This window comes from Etheostoma spectabile, chromosome 5 (assembly GCF_008692095.1).
Source record: "Etheostoma spectabile isolate EspeVRDwgs_2016 chromosome 5, UIUC_Espe_1.0, whole genome shotgun sequence".
In the NCBI taxonomy this organism is placed as follows: domain Eukaryota; kingdom Metazoa; phylum Chordata; class Actinopteri; order Perciformes; family Percidae; genus Etheostoma; species Etheostoma spectabile.
The window spans coordinates 19,553,553-19,573,735 of NC_045737.1; the positions used below are offsets into that span (position 1 = coordinate 19,553,553).

The 20,183-nt window shown below is 40.8% G+C and overlaps 1 protein-coding gene across 4 annotated transcripts in view; it reads right to left on the reverse strand.

Annotated features, from left to right (window-relative positions):
* atosb (atos homolog b) overlaps positions 1-19,886 on the reverse strand; it is a 34,215-nt gene extending 14,329 nt beyond the window's left edge. The window contains exons 1-2 of one of the 4 annotated variants that reach the window (XM_032515297.1): positions 19,583-19,886; positions 5,914-6,098 (exon numbers count right to left, since the gene is read on the reverse strand). The gene's annotated coding sequence lies outside the window, so the exon portion shown is untranslated. Of the gene's footprint in view, positions 1-3,424; positions 3,428-4,564; positions 4,585-5,913; positions 6,476-19,582 lie in introns of those variants that run through there. The other 3 variants (XM_032515298.1, XM_032515296.1, XM_032515299.1) reach the window with 3 other exon arrangements.
* Positions 19,887-20,183: the final 297 nt, after the last annotated feature.

Here is a 20,183-nt window from a genome sequence, read left to right on the forward strand (position 1 = left end):
CACACACACACACCACACACACACACACACACACACACACACACACACACACACACACACACACACACACACACACACACACACACACACACACACACACACACACACACACACACACACACACACACACACACACACACACACACACACACACTTATTGTGCAAACACAGCATGTTTGGAAATCAATATTTAAGTCTGTTACTGAACTATGAAGAATAGCACAACATACAAATCAATCAAATAATCAGTAATATTTATCCAATTTTCTTTTCATTTTGAGTACAAAGTCCAGTTTAGGTTGAGAATCAACCCTGGAGGAGCACCTTGTGGAGCAGAGAGTTAATATTTCCAGTTCAAAGTTGTTGGCACTTAAGTGAATCGGCTGCTTCCTGACCCACTTGGACCAGAACTTGGGAATGTGAACGGGGTGGGGGTTGGGGGGTTTGGGGGGGGGGGTCACAGTGAGCTGTTGCCATGCCAACCAGTAGCCCAAGGATAACGGCTTCTTTGTGTTTTGCCACAAAGAAAGAAGCAGAGCTACAGAGTGGGGTGCTGGGGGGCAGGGGGAGACCGGCAAAGATGCTCCTCCAAGAAAATGTCTCTCAAAATGGCTGTTATCCATGAGGTACGTACAGCCAGCCAGAAATGTCAACACACTGGGATGAAGGTTTATGTTCTGTTCGCCTAAAGCAGGAAAAAAACATTTGATTAACATGCTTACACATTTCATCCAAAGCTTGAAATGTAAAAGTTGTCTTACTTCACTTCACTTTATAGCTTTTGCTTTTGAATCATCATGACGCAATCCATTTTGTACACAGAAATGATGACATGGGCCTAAAGATCTGAGTCGTTTACAGGTATTTTTCAATAGATTGAAACACACCTGAAAAGTATCCACTGGTTAAACTGTAAGGGATGTTGAATACAATCCCCAAATTGCTAGACAATTATGTATTGATCAAACTAACCATACTTCTCTCGCTGCACTTCAAGTGACCTGTAGCAGATCTTTAAATTACTTGATTGAAAGAAAAAAAAAAAAAAATCAACTACTGCCCAAGCCAGGACATTTGACAAATGCTTTAAACTAGATTATGTTGCTCATATCTCTTGGGGGGATGGGCACTATTGCACCTAACCAGAACTGCCCCAGTCAACAGGTTAATCTCATTATCAAGCCAAATAACCAAAGATAACCAGTTTGACTTACCTATATGAGTTCAATTAACACCACACAGGGAATCACCTCCTCTTGTTTTGCCCCCCAGGACATTTGGAAGATGAATACTGTAAACCAGATTATTTAACTGATATCTCTAGGGGCGGGGGACAGCCTTGGGCAAAACTAGAACTGCCCCAGTTAACAGGCATGTCATTATTGAGTCAATTAACAAAAGATATATAAGAGTAGCAAAGATTAATTGATTAATAATAATAACAATCAATAGTTGACCTATTGATTTATTGAAACATCAACTATTCTGGTAATCAATTAATTCCAGCTTCTTAAAAGGCAATATGTTCTGGTTTCCTCACTCCTTTGTGACAGTAAACTGACTATCTTTGAGTTGTGAACAAAACAAGACATTTTCTGTTTGTTTTCTATGTTCATTTTTTCTACTGTATGATTTTTTTTTAAATATGTTTTTTTTTACTCTTGGTTTCTGATGTTAAGCACATTGGATACCTGATGGTTGCTGTAAAGTGCTATATAAATACATTTTGATTGATTAATTTGAAGATCTCATAAGCTTTGGGAAACACGGACTGACATTTTTCACAATTTTTATAGACCAAACATTGAAGAAGACAGGTGGAGTCTCCACGGTGAGCACCCAGGGGCAGACACGGAGTGGGGGAGGGGAAAGAATGGGAGAGGAGTCAGCAATGAGTATTTATAGTCATTGCCTATGTCATAGCTCACTGGGAGAGCCCAAAGGCTCTGTGCTAGTTCCCACTTGATTTCTGACCTTGTTTTAAACTAACTGAACAGGAGGCTGGCAGAGGCTACCCAACACTTTTCAGACTGGATCCAGGAGCCAACAGAGGAAGGGGGGGGGGAACTCTGGCTTCACCCTAATAAAAACGCTTCAAGTTGCTGGGCAAGTATGCCAGCTCAGACTTGAGAACTTAAAAGCTCTGTTACTGCGTTGCTGAACATACCGCTCCCATATATCTATTTGTACAATTGGATTTTTTGTTAAAATGCACATGGCCTGTGCACACTTACTGTGTGCCACTCACAGTCAAGACTATGAAAAAAAAACACCTGGGATAGTCTAAATAAAACTACTACAAACCTACTTTTTGCCACTTCAGTGAATCAATTTTGCCAACATGGGTAAATGAAACATTTTCCCTTTAAAAGCTATCATTGTCCTCAAACAGGTCATGACCCTCGAAACTTAGCAACATTTAACATTTCCGTGATTGAACGCTGCAGACCTGTTATCTGGAAGTCGCCCGGCAAGCAATTATTCAGAAAGAGTCAGTCAAGAATAGAAATGGTGATATGACAAAGGAATGAGAAACACCTGACAGAGTGTAACAACCAGACAGAGAGAGAAGCAGAGAGATACTTTGGCCCAGCCAAAGATTTTGAGGAAGGTATAAATGATACTATATAAAACATACAGGAGCAGGAAGATCTCCCCAGTGTCAGGGTACAGGTCTGAGTGTCCATGGCTATTAGTACATACACCAGCAGATCTGACACGTTTTAGGACACAGCCAAAAAATGAAGATGTGCTAAATTGCATAACAGTGAGTCTTTTCAGTTAAAAGAAACTTCAAATATAATTTCTTAAAAATGGTCTTGTGGACAAATGGCAAAATATCCGCAAAGACAGTAGGGCTACACAACAGAATGTAGCCTATGTGATTGATTAAATTAAAAGGCTCAACAATGTTTTTGGTAGAGAAGAAACCCACACAAATAACTAATTAATTAACTCAAGTTAGTCCTGTTATACTCAGTCACACTTTAGGTGTCTTTTATTTGCATGCACAAAGGAGGAGGAAATACAATGTGCGTGGGTGAAAAGACAAACAAGGAAAAGGGTGAAAAACAATAAAAGAGGCTGCTTGGGCATAGAAACCCAATGATATGAAGATTCAGTAAAGTGGTGAATGGAACCAAGACTAAATACATTTAAAAGAGCTACCATTAGCTTGGGCATGGGTCTAGATCAGGATTAAAAAGAGAAGAGACTGAGTCTTGTTTACAAAGACATTAAAATGGGAAATTATATTCCAAAAGAAGTAAGGTAAGGACAACAATATGCATATTAACTACCTGTATCCACTGAACTGCTTTTTAAGAGAATTAGAATGAGCCCCCAATCAATTATTGGAGTGGCAACTGGAACATCAGCAAAACAGAAAATACCCTGACATTTGGCCTTTTTTGGCCATTTTTACCTTCTTTACAAAAACCAAATGCCTCACACAAGCATGCGTTATGTTATACAGGTATGTAGTGATGTAGATCCACAACATTCAAAAGCAAAATTCACCCAGTCTCAACATACGTTTTTCCTCTCCTTCAGGAAAAAAAGTCTCTAATTGGCCAGACTGGATAATTGCTCACTACTGGGTCATATGTTGTGGACACTAATATTTTCATGGTTTCTTTTATTTCTTAGAGAGACACTGGGTTATGGGTCAGCGTTTTTTTCCCCCATCCTGTGTGTTTTTTCTCTCCACTTTTCCCATGTGTTTCTGTCTGTGTTGTTTCTGTCTCCACCTGGAAGTGGCAAGAGGCGTGGCTATGAGGAACTATGTCAAGGGGCGTGGCTGTTCATACCTGCACAGCTGCAGCGCATTCCATGATTCACCTCAGCAGTACATATACCCGTGCTGATCACCTCATCAGTGCCACATTGTTACTACCCATGTGGTAACTTGGCTCAGTGTCCTTTGCTAAAGCCCTAGTGATATTCTTGTTCCTCGTGCTCCTGTTAACTTTTTATTCCTCTTTCTAGATCCCTCTGGACCTGCTGCCATCTCTACTATGAGCTGCTGTGCTGTCAGCTCTACGCCACTCAGTCCTTGTCTCTTCCACTATTGGATTCCTACGTGAGTAAGAGTGGACTCTCCTGCCTGCCCTGGATTCTCCGTTGCCTGCCCGCCTTGAGCTTTGGTCCTGTCCTGTACCTATACTGCCCTGTCTATGCCTTCATTGTTCCTCTAAGTAAAGACTGTTCATTAAAACACTTTTTTAAAAAGATAAATCTGTGTTCCGTGTGGTTGTCTATGTTCTAGGTTGGAATTGCGAGCTTAACACATTGTGCACTAACGCAATGCCACAGTAATCAAAGAGCAAGTGTTTTTTCATCTGTGCTCATCTTTATTTGATTTCATCCTAAACACAAAAGCATACCCATTCATTAAGAAGGGTAACTTTATGTAAATATCTTACTAGATGTGGACTGCAACTATATTAGCTTATGACAAAATCACACAAAAAGCATGAAGTTAATTAATATAGTATATTTTACAAACTACCCCCTAACAAGAAGGGGGCTTTTGGATGTGGTTAGTTCTCCACCCTGTTATAACTTTTTTTGCGTCTACATTACTGCGAGTACCTAAAACGGAGACATTTGGAAACGCTGCTGACCTCGTTTTAAAGATTGCGTTGTATGGATGGGCGGACAAACCGGGGTAGGCTTGCACACCTTTCAGTGACGGTTCCAACTCGTCTGTCCAGGCAAATAAATACCTGGTCTTACATTATGACATACCATTGTTGTTCTTTCTCAAAAGTATTTTCAATCGCGGAGTCACTTTAAACAATCTGCTTCCTGTTTACACCTACACATGCATACCCAGTGTATTTGAATGGTCATGTGATATGCATTTTTAGTAGTTAATATGGATAGGGATAATTTCTGATACAAAGCCTAAACCAGGCCCCTAGGAAGTGCCCCTGGCTTTGAGGCAAATTGAACATAGTGGCCAAAAAGGGAAATTGCAACTCCCAGGCCATCACGTGACAAAAAGACTTTTCCCTATAGACTTGCATGGCGAAAGAGATTTCTGTAAATTATAGTTTTTTTATAGTAGTATTATAATTTTTTACTATCAGAGTTTAATCTATTTGGTCTGAAGTCTAAAAGAGAGAACATTTTAATAATTTAAAAAAAAATTTTTAAACAGTTTAAAAATGAACTAGTGACATGAGCTCATCATCTTGAATGTGCCTTTTGTGAAAACTCTTGTCTCTAGCTGCTAGTTGCACTCTGTCCTCCTTGTGTCCTCAGTGCACTCTTTACACCCAGCCTATAACAGAGGTGTGATAGCATCAGCATGTGCTTAGCAGCCTCCCAAATGCCCCGATTGTCTCATCAACTTTGAGCAGAACCCCGCCCAAGTGCTACTCCTAGGTCTGTGCTGTGCCTGGAGGCTGATAAACACACACACACACACACACACACAATAATACAAAAAAGTTGCTCAGTAATCCTGCAATTACCTGTTGATTAGATTAGAGGAGCAATCTAGAGAGAGAATGAGAGAGAGAGAGAGAGAGAGAGAGAGAGAGAGAGAGAGAGAGAGAGAGAGAGAGAGAGAGAGAGAGAGAGAGAGAGAGAGAACAAGACAGGAAGCAACAAAAAAAGAACAGAAAGTGACGGAGACAAGACAAGAGTACTCAGGCGGGGTAGTGCGGACAGTCTAAACTAAGCTGGCTCAGTGACATAGATGCTGAGAATGCTGTTTGACACAGGGTCCCTTTTCTGTCTGTCTCTCCCTCCCTCCCTCCCTCCCTCCCTCCGTCCGTCTGTATTTCTGCCTGCCTTTCATGTGTCCATTTTAGGAGACGTTGAGTCACCCAAACCCAGCTGACAATATGACAGGAGCAACATTATTACACTTGGCTTGACAGCAGAAGAACCTGTGACACTCACCCTCTGAATGATGGGGTTTATCTCGCTGTCTCACTCTCTGTCTCTCTCCTTTGTTCCTCTGTGAGTTTGGTGACTGGGTGGGTAACTTTGCTGCCTTTTCTTTCTGTCTTCTGTGTTTCTATTTCCTCTGGGTCAGGTTGCTCTCCCTTGAATCTCCGGTTTGTTGTATCTTGTCTTTTTTCCTCCTGAATAGGTGATGTTGAGAAAGGCAGAGATAAGTCAAGTTGTTTGCCTCCCTCTCCTTGTTTTGTGAGGTATGATAGCCTGCACTCTCTCTCTATCGCTCTCTTTCTTTCTCTGTATTTTGTTTTCTTCCTGTCTACCTCCCTCCACCCTCAGTCACACACAAATCGAAAAAACCCATCGACAACTCTCACCCCTCACCCATCTCACTTTCCCACTCTTCTTTTTCTCTCTCAAGCCCCCCCCCCCTGCACTCTTAATCTCTCAGTTGCACCCCTCCAAAATAACATGAATATAAAAGCCACTTCACATGATAGTGTAACCCCTTTCCTATCCTCCCATTTCTCCTCTTCCTCACCCTCTATCTACTCACAAGCCCCTCCTTTTAACCATTTTTTTGCTATCCCACCCTCTTTCTCGCTCTCTCTCTGTGTTTTCTTTCTGTCGTTTCCTCTCAGCTGATAGAGCCAGGCATGCTTTGCTCACTCAGCAGTGAAGGCATACAGGGGAAAGAAAGGGGGGGGGAGGGTGACGCTGACAGCTTATTGGCTAGAGAAAAGGGGGGTCAGCTGTAGTGTCTGAGGTCCTGATTGGCTGGGGGGAGGGAGTGAAAGGGGAGAGGAGGTGTAGGGAAGCAAAACTACACCCACACGCTCCTGCTTGGCCTGTTCTGCAGAAGTAGAAAACAGACCAAAGAGCACTTTCCTGAAAGTGTGTGTGTGTGTGTGTGTTTGTGTGTAAAAATATGTATGTTTGATAGCCTCAAGTGTGTTTTGTGTACAGTGTTTAACTTGTGTTATTTATTCCCATAATCTGTCTGTGTTATTTGAAAAACAGTTAATAAAAATAGGTTAATGCAAACAACTATGCAATTCATCCTCCCCTTTCGTTTGGTGTCTTGTTCACTCATACACACTCACATACACAAGCACTCTGTGTGTAGCATGAAACGTAGGCTGCACAGCGCCAACACAAGCACAAAAGCAGAACGCTTATCTACTGCTTGGCTACAGATAAAAAATGAAGTGCATGTGAAAAAGTTTATCTGCTGAGAACCAGTAGCTACCCTCAGCTGTGAGCGTGTGTGTTTTGCCAACTGTGAGCTAATAAAGAACAGCATGTTGACTAGGCATGAACTATTTTGAACAGTGATGTGGTTAAAGTACACACTGTGCATGCCTGCTCTCACCTCACACTTATACACTGTGCGTGAAGATTACACAACTTAAAATACTGTGCACAAAACAAACTTGAAGTTGTCAAAAAAAAAAAAACACATATTTAGCACACTAACAACTTCACCTGGCTCTCTTCTTACAGACACAAGCACACACCTACCATATTATGCTTTGCCTTTGTCCATATTTAGGGAACCAGGGTTGACTTGTTCTCAGATGTGTGCTGGTTGAGACATGAGAGACCAACCTATTGATAGCTTTCTGTCTTTTTTGTTTCAGTCACTGTTTTTCTCTGACTCCTCATATACATCTATCTCCTACTCAGTTTCCATCTGTGACACCCCGAGTCTGTATCCAGAACCAGTTGCTGCTGCTTTGCTAGGTTATCTCTGCCATACAGAAGGATAAAGGGGACATGTGTGTAGTTTTTGTGGAGATTTTCCTAACCCAAACAAGGCTCTAAATATATAGGGTGTCGCAGGGGCGATTCTAGGATCAGACCTTTAGGGGGCTCAGCTCTGAAAATAATGAGAATGTGACACGGATCCAGTGCCTTGCAAAAGTGTTACTTAACAACATCAGTTTACGTTTTTGACACTATTAACACTATGATGGAACTAAAACTGACACTTCATAAGTCACAGTAAACAACCACTTTGACACAATGTTTTAACATTCTAACGTTTCAATTTGGGTTCTAATCTGCAATCATGAAATTACCAACTTCTTCTATTTTTATGGGGATTACATACATTCAACCTCATAAGCAAAGTCCTACTCTTCCTCTGACAGGTTAGATAGAGTGAGACTCTGGCCCCAGTCTGGCCCCAGGGCCAAAACTAATTTTCTTTTGACCCTTGTCCTTGACCTGTCATTGTTTGTCCTCTGTCACTAACTGACAAGTTTGCAAACTCTAACTTGAAGCAAGTTCTCTCTCTCTCTCTCATATAAAATAATTTTTTTTAATATATATATATATATATATATATATATATATATATATATATATATATATATATATATATATATATATAAAAAAATGTTTTCAAATTTTTAGGGGGGCTGAGATGAAATTTAGTGGGGCTTGGGATGCACTACCAACATAGTAAAAAACCCATTACTATGTTTTTATGAGCTAGCAAACCGAAAAACTGAGCTTTTAGGAAGACAAAAGTGCATACAAATGTGATGAACAAGCAGGGGGAATGGGAAGACATTAAGCTAACATTATTATGCCTGTTAAGTTTGCAGCAAGCATTCTGTTGCCAAGACAAATATCCAAATGTCAGTTTTAGGCCAACAATATTTCTGTAAATTAAGCTAAAGCTTTTTGACAGTATGCAACCTGTGTTATAGCGAAATGTGGTCAAATCAGAAAGGTATGCAGCATTATGTCTGCAAGTGCCTTAGCTTGCTAAAAAAAAATAGCTAACATTAGGTTGCTTAAAATGAACTTGTCCTCTTTGGTAGACAAGGGGTGCTAAAATAATCATTTGACATGCTTAAATCTAATGTTTTAGCTAGCTACAGGCACTTTGTTAGCGTTTCAACCCTTAGTTGCATATTTTGGCACTGATCGTTTTTGCCTCTCGTGGATGTGGTTTTCATGGTGTGACGAAATGCGCCCTGTTTCTATTGGGAGGATGTGAAGTAATTGAGCCTTTAGTCATTGCACCTTTTTTTAACAAGCCAAACTTACCATTTTCCCATGCTACAACTTTTAATATTACAGTACAATATGTTACCGTTTTGTGTACCCGTTTTCATTCACAGGTACAGTTCATACTGTATGAGAGATGGACATTAAATTTGGATTTTTAACAGCCACAGCTGTTAATGGACAAGAAGGGAATTTCATGCTTTGGTTATTTTCATTATTGTTTTATCTGCTGATAAATTACTTGATTTACCCTCATTTTGTCCTCGAGTCAAGTTGACCCATTTTCCTATATCAATGTTCTTTTTAACTACCCAACTGTAATTACCCCAAATAACATGATTGATTCCACACAACGCTCTTTGGCAAGTAAAAATCTCTACTTTCATTAATTTTGAGGTGTCTTATTCAATTTTATAGCATTTGAAAAAAAATTGAAGTGGTTTTGAAATAGTATTGAGTTGACTTATTCCAGTCTGATTATCCATCAACATACATTCCTTTAATTTTAGTCTAAATAATTAATAATTTCTGCTTTTCTAACTCAAACATAATTTCCTAAAAATGAGGTTTATCGATCATAAATTCCAAAAATAACTGCAAAACTAGTTAATAAGTTAGTGTTACGTAGTGTTGAAAACATCAAAAAAAGTGACAAACATCAGGGGAAAAAAGCGTCAAAAGTGTTGAAAAAGGGGACAAAAAAAAGGTAAGAAAAAGTTAAATACATCGATAAAAAGCATCAAAAATTTAGATTTTTGGGAAAACAACAAAAGGGTTAAATGATTATTTACATCGCCAAATAAATGATAAAAATTGGAGAAAAATCTTTTATTTAATTTCCCAGAGCCCATTGTGACATGTTTAAAATGCTTTTTTTATAAAGCCAGAAGGGGGAGGTTTAAGGCTTAATAGACATTCAGCAAGGTACACAGACGAAATTTAAGAAAGAAGGATAAACTGACAGAGAGATAGGGGCAGATTTAATGGTTCCAAGGTTTCTGTCGTAAAACACGCTCGACTGCTGCTTTTAACGACAAAACCTGTGAAACTGTAATAATGAGGGCATACTGCTAACAAGCAGCACTGTTATCCAGGATCTTGTAACATGCACAAACTTGCACACTTCTGTCTCTTTAAGATGCCATGTTGCTTTCCATACTTGGGAAAAAGGGTGCGTCTTCTCAATGAGGACCCTCCTCAATTCAAAAGGCACTCTGAATGCAGCTGAGCAGAAAAAAAACCTATAGAACACACCAAACAACACACACACACACACACACACACAACACAACACACACACCACAACACACACACACACACACACAACACAACACACACAAACACAACACCACACCACACACACACACACACACACACACACACACACACACACACACACACACACGTTAATTGTCACACCAAATCGTACAAGGTACAACTCCAGTAAAATGCAATCCGATCAGCTCTTTAAACCTGTTCAGGATTCATCAAGAAGCTGAATGTGGTCGTCACACTGGCACATAGAAAAAAAAAGTCAGCCAGTTGAATACCGACAGCACTCCAGGATCGAGCCAAGTCTCGGCAATAGAACGCCAGAGCTCCTGACATCCCAGTGGGACAAAGAGGCACACCAAGCTCAGTGTAATTACGGATCCAACTGCAGTTCTGGGCAAGACCCACCCTATGAAGCCACCCGACTGGTTCAGGTTAGGCACTGACCTCAAGTAGTTAAGGTTAGGATAGGATAGCCAAGGCCTCAGGGGTTCTATTACCTCGCAAGAGCATGGACGCCTGGCCAATCGTACCGTGCAAATGCTATTGAAGTGAGGGTCTTGCCCCAAACTGCAGTAGGATCTATAATAACGTCCCAGCTCACAGTCCAATGCTTGCTCACTGGCTAGCAGGATGCCCAACAGAGAAGTCGCATCGGTGTTCCATTCCTACGCTTGCGTCAGTAGCCCCTCTGATATAGAGATGGAGATAGAGATGGAAGAAGAGATGGTCTTGCTCGTCCAAGTAGTGGGGGTCAAAGATTGCAGCATAGATTGTATCTTCACTTTTTACTCTGTTTACATCTGAAAACTCTGACTGGTGAGAGTCCTGATGAGTGACTCGTAGTCATGAGATGGCCGCGGAGATGGTCTTGCTAGCTTGGGGAGATCTTCTCCACCTTCTCCGCGATGTTTTCTCTGATGTTTACATTTGAAAACATGAGGCAGCTGGCTAGCTAATCTAAGTTGTCAGAGTTGGCAGGAGACTGGCAAGTTGATTTCTCGATCCTGATGAGCAACTCATAGCCACATGTCGTCATTGTCCAACATCAACCACATAAAGCACAACTAATATTTGTCAATTAGGCAATTCAGCATGAATTTTGCAGAGCTGACCGCGAGGCGAATGGAGAAGTCCGCACCTTTTTGAAAACACATGGATTCCAATCCTAACTTGAGAGCACGGCAGTGTTTATTTTAAACTACTTCATGACGTTAGTGTTGGATTTGCATTGCACGTAAAATGCTTAGTTGCACACATAGACACACACACACACACACACACATTACTTGTTTCTCTTGGCCTCTCAAAGTGACACCAGCTGTGTTGGGGAGGGGGGGGGGTACCCACCAGCACTAAACAGTCACAGTCTTCAAAGACTGAAGAGCTTCAATTGGACTCAACCAGCCCTCAAAACTCACTTGAGTAAATAATTTAGTCACAATGTTAAATAATCTGTTTAAAGTATTGAAAACAAGTTCCAATTCACCCTGCTTCTTTGGGAGGGAGACAACAAAAGGAGAGGAAGAGGGGAGGTGGAGGAAGGGTGGGGAAGGAAAGTGTGCATGAGTGTGTATAAAGGAGGGGGCTCTTTAGTATCACACTCAACTGAACATGTTTAAAGAGGCATGGAACCTTGTGTGTGTTGGTGTCTTGTTTATATTGGCATCTACAAAAGTGTGTATGTAACACACTTGGAGATGTGTTAAAGAGGTTTGCAACTCTTAAAAGGTTCCATGGCTCGACAGTTCCCCAAGCCTGCCTATAGTCCCCCAGTGGCTAGAAATCGTGATAGGTGTTAACCGAGCCCTGCTCTGCCTTTGAGAAAATGAAAGCTCAGATGGGGGATCTGGAATGTTGACACTTATGAGGTCATAAGGGGCAAGGTTACCTCCCCTTTCTCTGCTTTGCCCGCCCAGAGAATTTGGCCCACCCATGAGAGAGAGACACATCATGGCTTTCAAACGAGCAAAGTGGCAGTTGTTCAAGGCCACACCCCCCACACTCCACCTTGCCCCCCTTCTCTCCTCAAAAGCTACAGACTCAGAATTGGCACATACTAAGTGTTTTGAGTAGATGTAGCAAGTAGTTGTGACCATACAAAAACACACAAGGTGAGTCCAACATGATGTTGGTACGAGGGGATATTTATTGTTAACCCCAAGTAAGGCCGACAAGGCCAAATAGTGATACAGAAATTAACTGAATCAAGGCAAACAAAGCAAAACCCTTTACCAAAATAAAAGAAATTGACGTGAGAGTCAAAAAGATCACATTATTAAAAAAAACATACACTTTTTCCTATTGACAAGTCATTATTGAGGGCATCCAACGGACTTACAAGCAGGTTTTACAGCTAATATCTACAAGGATTTACCACAGATGGCTGGTTTTACTGTAACATTTAAGTGAATTAGTATGCTGTAATAAGGTAGACATAGTGTAGGAATGCCAAGGTTAAAATAACAACAAGAAACAAGAAATTAACTTGTTGGCCCCCTTTGGCCTGTCATCATAAATTAAAACCATTTAAAAAAAATAAAATAAATACAACACTCTTCCCAGTCTAGGTTCAGACTTTCTCACAGCACATGCTTTTTGTCTTAGTCTTGACTTTCTATTTTTAGCAGACTCAGTATGTGTCACCACAAGGTAATAACATTAGCAGCTTTCTATTTTTAACATTTTAGCCGTTATTTGCTTCTGCAGGCAACTGGATTTTACAGTAGAACTGGACCTCTGAATAAGTTGCTCACCTGGCAGTTTGACAGCTATAACCCCACCCAAAATCCCACAACCAAAAACTCTACCATCATCAGATCATCAGCCAGTTGCTGCAAGTTGTTTCTCCATACAAAGCGGATGCTTTATTTACATTTCTAGAGATGAACTAGATGATGAACTCTTTCTGGATGGGAAATGTTTGACCAGCTGCCTGTTGATAAATCTTGGGGTTAGGTTTAAATCAGGCAGATGGAGCAAATAGACATGGGACATAGGACTATCTAAATAAAGCATTCCTGAAATAATTTACTTGTTTTTACATTACCACATATGCCTCTCCATCCACTTCTGCAATTATTTTCACCATTCATGACACAAATCTGCAAGTGTTGAAACTTTTCTGTAGTGTATTCTGTTTGCTTTAATGGATTTTCCTCAGAGATGATTAAAGTTAGATGAAATCAAGTTTAATCCAGTTTTCCTTTCAACACGAATCCATCAGGAATAATCAAATATTAATTCCTAATATTTGATTGTCACCTAGCCCACATGGAATATCTAATTCTCCCACTCACAGTAGAGGTTTACTGCGATGCATTTCAGTGTCTGGTCAAAAAAGTTTGGATAAAAAGGATTTTATAGTTAGCTCACTTTAGCTGAGGGAAGATGGTAATGAAAGGCAAGAGAAGGACACAATCAAGTAATGGTTGATATGTATGAGGAGAAAGGAAAGAGACAGAGTGCAGTGAGAAGAAATGCAAAGATGGGGAGGAGTGTGGCACCCTGAGTCTTGGTGACAGGCCGAGCCAGCTCAAGGATGGAATGTTCCAGAGAAATATGTTGCCTATTCATGGAGGACAGGAAATAAAGCCCTCTCTTTTTCTCCACCTCCCTTCCCGCTCCCTCTTTCTCCACCTTGAATTCAGCTGTCTGTCTTTTTACCTCTTTCTCGGTCTCTTTACCTCGCTATGTGTGTTTCTTTATCTCCCCAATTATCATGGCCTTTGGGTATTCTTTTCTTTTCATCTTTCTTCAGTTTAAATCAATTAATTTTCTTTTACTTTCATGCTTGGGGAACTCGCACAGCATGGTGGTGTCGCTCAGACTGCTAGTGGCTGAATTTAGTCCAGCCTGCCATCTGGGCATTGAAATGGAAATAAAGAACATCACTTGGTTTAATATGTAGCTCACTAATATCTAACCAGGGCATGTTTTTACTATTTAACCAACTGACCTGTTGAATGTTTACTAGGCATGGTGCATGGTGGAGAATATTACGGTTGAACGAGCAGTAAGAGATTGTTTTATTTGTAACTGTGTGATCATTTTACAACAGCAGAATAAGTGAAAAAAAAAAGAGCACAACTTTAACATGACCTTAAGGACAAGTGTACCAGGTAATCTTGCACACATGCATGCTTATAGACACACACATACACAGAGAGCAGCTCATCCATTTTGGTCTGCAGGGCGTTATGGGGTGAAGGGCAGAGAGAGGTCTGGCTAGGTTTAATCCTTAAATCAGTCAACATAAACACACATAAATATGTGTGCTTGTTTTGCACCGGTTAATACTGACAAGCTCTGGTACCAAAAGAGTTGCTACTCTGAGGTTGAGCCCTATGGCAGGACTGGACACTCATATCCAAATATTATCTAAATAGACAACTATAAATAAAACAGAAGCACCTAAAAAACACAAGCAACCTAAATAAGTTGGACATGGTCTAGAGCTGCTCTTTCTGAAATGTTTCTTGACAGTATTTATTTGTAGAAAGCCACAAATGTATCAAATTACATGCAAAAACCTTTCAGTTAAATGTAGTCAAAAAAAGAAAGAATGATACTGACTCTTTGAATTAGCACACACCAAAGCAGCATATAAAACTACTATTCATTGGCAATAACTGGCTCCCTAATATACAAGTTTATTCACACTGTAAGAACAATCTTCTGAGCTTGCCGCTGTACACGCTACCATACATACGGTATATTGATTATAATTTGACATTACATAGGGTCATTTTCTTTAGCCAATCTGTTGACTGCTTCCCAACTGTGGTGTCCTCTGCTTGTTACATTGGGCCTCAGACAAAAAAAGATCCTGCCAAGGACTCAGACCAGTGCAGTTAGGTCAAAAATGCTCCGACTCAACTGTTCCCTGGCTCTGACACGCCGCACAAAAGTGGCCAGGCACACACAAAAACATATACAGCACACTAATGCACCATAACCGGGACTATACAAATAAAGACACAATAATAATATTCCCAATGATAAACAAAAGGCTTCAGGGCTCCACTATTTTCTGTAGGCATACCGTGTGATTAGCCCTCACTTCTCTGAGGCTTCTCTGTGGAAAACACGCATGCACACACACACAGCTCTGTATGCCTTGTAGGTGGACACCCCAGCTTTCAACACTTTGGGGGGACATGAAATATACCAATGCTTTTAGGCCTGCAGGAAATACATATAATTATATGTGTTAGAAAAAACATGACTGGGTGACGGACAACAGTTCAGGTGTACACACTGCAAGCATCTATTCGAAAAAGCTCTCTATACAGTTTGGACCATTACCTGAAGGTCATTATGGTTGTTTTTTTTGTAAATCAAAACATACAAATACAGTATGTTAACTAATATTATTACTTTCCGAAGAGTGGGTATCAAAGCTATCCAAAAGGAAAACGTTTTGTTCATTCTTTATAAAAGTCACTTTTAGTGACACATGGTGCATGCGATCGCCCAAGCCTGTCATACATACTCAGCTTCTGCAAGATGGAGAGATGGAGATAAAAGGCAGAAAGACAGACAAGAAGGCTTTGATACGAGGCGAGGGGAACAGGACAAATGGCAACATACTGGAGAGTAATGGACAGAGAGAACAAGACAAGGACGAGAGGGAGAGGGGCAGAGAGTGAACAGGTCTTAGCTTGATAAGCTCCGAGTTGACCTATATAATGCAAAGAGAGACATCTGCCTTCCAACATCTACTCATTTATTCTAGGGCTCAAATGGAAGCCACATTAACAGAATAGCTCACAGGCTACATAGAATTATATGTAGCCTTTGTATGTGTATACTAATTCATTCATTAGGATTAAGTGTGTAACTCAACCCACTTACTTACGAGCACTAGACTTTAGACATCTTTCACCTTTGTTGCAACAGCTCACATACCCGAATCGTACAGGACTGGAGTTTACAGCGCTCTGTCTCTCAGGGTGTAATGTCAAACCATGTTGATTTATTCAGCGGCTGGTATTGTCGTCCTCTCTCTCTCTCTCTCTCTAAAAATGAGCAAGCTGCTGCACTTGACAGAAGGCAAAGTTCCAAAGTGGCTTTCAAAAGATGTAATGCTGCTTTTCTACCATTAGTGAAACATGATACATAAAATAGTACTGGATATTAACTCGTTTTTAGCAAATTCTCAATATTTACATTCTGCAAGTATTGTACTGCTGCCCACGGATCCTCAATGGGGTGATATGTGCTGAAACAGGTGTGCATGAAACATTTCTAAATAAATACTTCATCAAATAATGAGTTTGTGGCTCTCTTTATACTTTTTCATCCATTGTTTTCTGTCCCAATATTTAGGCACTCCAGCATGTAAAAAGCTGTATTTCCCTTTTGCAAGGTTGCTCAGATGTATCATTAAAATGGCATTCAATCAATGGCTGAAGTGGGCTGGTTGAGAAACTTAGATTGGACTTTTAGAAGTACCACACTAAATTCCTCAAATGAATCAATCCTTAAAAAAATATTACTTGGGTGACTACTTCATTATTTTGAGTTTTCATTCCATTATTGTATTGCTGTATTGGGTCTAATTGTCAATACACTTAGACCCTCCACCACATTTAACTGTCTCCCGATGCTTACTTTTTCCAAGCATTCTTGAACTTATTGACATTCTCTTCAGTGCCCCATAAATTAATAAAAGTTTTAACCACAGTAAGCCAGGAGCTAGGAGAACACAGTTGCAAACATATGGAACCTGCAGGTTTGTAAGACGACTAACCAGTTCCTCTTATTGACAGACTGTTAAGTGGACTATCTGACCTTTAATAGTAAGCCTGAAGCTAGTATTTAGCTGGTGTGAATGTGTAAAGACCCGAGGTGATGGTTTCAAGGTTACCCGTCAAAGCTGCACAGGTGCTATTTTGGGAAAAGGATGTTTTTAGAAAATATGACTTTATGTACTTACAGCAGCCTTTTGCGAAAGTGAGAGCTGGAAAAATATCTTACTCATTAGGGGAAAATTACAAGCAAACACAGTTTATTTACATTTAATTGATAATCTTAACCTGCCTGTCTTTGGGCTGAACAAGGTATTTTATTATTTATTATTTTATTTTAGGAGAAAAAATACATTGTTCTGTGTTACTCTACCAGTCAGCACTAGGTCTTGGTGAAGGCTTATGGATGTATTGAGAAACATGTATTCACAGCGACAAACACTTTAACAATTTGATTTGTTATATGTAATGTGTTTTCTTACCTTTAAATCTTACACGATTGCTGAATAGCTCTTTATTTAACATGTAATTTAGGTCTTTAAAAGATGCAAAAACATTAGGAACGTATTCACCCACACAAAGAGATCAATAAAGCCAAGGGAAGTGTTGAGAACTGGACTGAACCCACATAATCATCTGTAATCTCTGAAATCAAATCCTGCAGTGACACATTGGAGGACTGACAACAAGCCTTGATCAGCTCAAAGCATTTAATAGCCACCCCCACTTCACACACACACACACACACACACACACACACACACACACACACACACACACACACAACACACACCACACACACACACACACACACACACACACACACACACACACACCACACACACACACACCACACACACACACACACACACACACACACACACACACCACACACACACACACACACACACACACACACACACACACACACACACACACACACACACACACACACACACACACACACACACACACACACACACACACACAACACACACACAGGCACAGTGTAGACACCCTTGCATGCCAATGTTTGACAGAGGCTGTAACATTGTTAGTCTGGGCCTAATCTATTCAAACAGAATAAACTGGCTCTTTCAGTAGTATAAGCCTTAACTTAGCGTCATGTTGAACATAATGTACTCTTCCAAATAGTATAACAAGGTACTGATGGCTCCATATTTTACCATGAGAGAATTCATGACTACTTATGACCACACTGCTCAACTCAAGGTACTTGGCTGGACAGTAAGCCCATAAGCATTCACTATAGGTTTTAGACAGTCATCACTCTGGATTCTTTGCGTTTTTGGTGACTTCCACGCTCAAAATGTCCTACACTCATTCTTGCTGAGTTTTTAAATTGCTCCTTACCTTCCTTTTCCATTTGGTGTGCGATGATTTTCTATGTTTCTTTATCTCACCTAAATAGACTGAATTAATGTATTCTCTTTTATTATTCCCAGTGTGTTTTAGGCTTTGGGAACTTAAGTCAAAGAGTGACTGTACACAGGACAAGCCCAGACCAAGGACCCAGGCCTCGCCTTCAGGGTTGGTTACAGCAAAGATCTGCACATGACGTCACACTCAGCTGAGGACAAAGCCTACTGGTTTCTTCCAGACAGAAGTGGGGGGGGGCTGTGCAGATGGATTTGCTGCAGCAATGTGTGTGTGTATGTGTGTGTGTGTGTGTGTGCACAAATCTTCTATTTACATAGATGTGAGGCAGCTGATATGCATGTGTGCTGTAAGGGTGATGTGGAGTCAGTGTGACCTCACACACTTGTGCCTAATGTGTACGTCAATGTCATCCTGCCCTGCTTGTCGGGACAATGGGAGGCAATGCAGTGCAGCTCAACATAATAACCCTGTAATAACTGACTACTCTAAAACTTTATAGATTGTGTATTTACTGCAACAAGGCTTTATTCCAACATCAATGCTCCATTCACTGCATGATGCAATGCAACACCCAAATGCAATCCAAGGGATTTAATATTGGCCCAGTAATACACCCACAGCACTCAGTGATATCCACAGATCATCATCACTCTACCCACTATAATCATGATCTAACAGATAGATATGTATATACACTAGTGCAGGTTGACCCCTCCTTCCTGCACAGCCCATATATGCACAATGCCAGGAGGGCATGAGTGTGCAGCTATCTAGCTAACAAAATCAAATATTTAAACATGCATTATGATTACACACACACACACACACACACACACACACCCATGATGGTGATTAATACATTGGGATTTCTATCACTTTGTCCCTAACCACCGCAGACTGTATGAACGTACGTACGCACACACGCATAAAGAAAGAAGGCAGACAAAGCATGGGAACGCCCCCTGCTCCCTGCAAGCTACTGTCAGGTCATCGGATGGTTTAGGTTGAATTCCAATCATTCTTTGCTCAGATAATTATTGAGAAAAAGGATCACTATAACGACCTGCATGTTAAGAGTGCAAACCTTTAACTGCAAGCATTCAGGAATTACAAAAGAACCAGTACCTTTGTTCAATTTCAATCTTTCATTAAAGTTCACACAATGTATTAGATTAAGAGGTAGCCAGCATGCCAAATTTCAAGATTTCGGAGCCGTTACTTACCAGACAAAAAAGAGGTGGACTGAGGAGGAAACACACAGCTTGGCAGCTTGAACTGAACGTCCCTGTCGTCTGATAGTTTGGCCTGTTTGTTATCTCTCTGCCGCGTTGTCGCATTCCAGGTAGCTAACGTTGTAGGGCGAAAATCGACTTCGAAGCTAAAAGCCGTTAGCAACCTTAGCTGGATGTCAAATGGATACAATGATCGGACAGATTCAGTCTCGTCCTCCCACTCTGACTTGCCACATAGCTCGGCTGTTGGCTGTACGTCTCTTCCCTTCCGTTCCTGTCTTTTCTGTGTTCGCAGCTGTTTTCGTTGTTTCAACCTTAGCCTGAAATTCCTCCTCTGTCTCTTTAAGGGACGTTTCCGGGGTTTGCAAGGAGGTGGGGCTTCACGGCCAGCTGAGCCCCTGTCATTTAAGCGATTGGCCGCTTCTATTTCGTTGAACATATCAGCACTCAGGGATTACGCCTTCTTTGAAACATGAAGATTTATTGACAACTCCCACTCTGTGATTGGACTATGGGTCATTTGAAGAAACGCCCAGTACACGTGCTTTTTCTCCCCTCCCATTCTTTAGTGCAAACTATGGTTGTTGTGCTG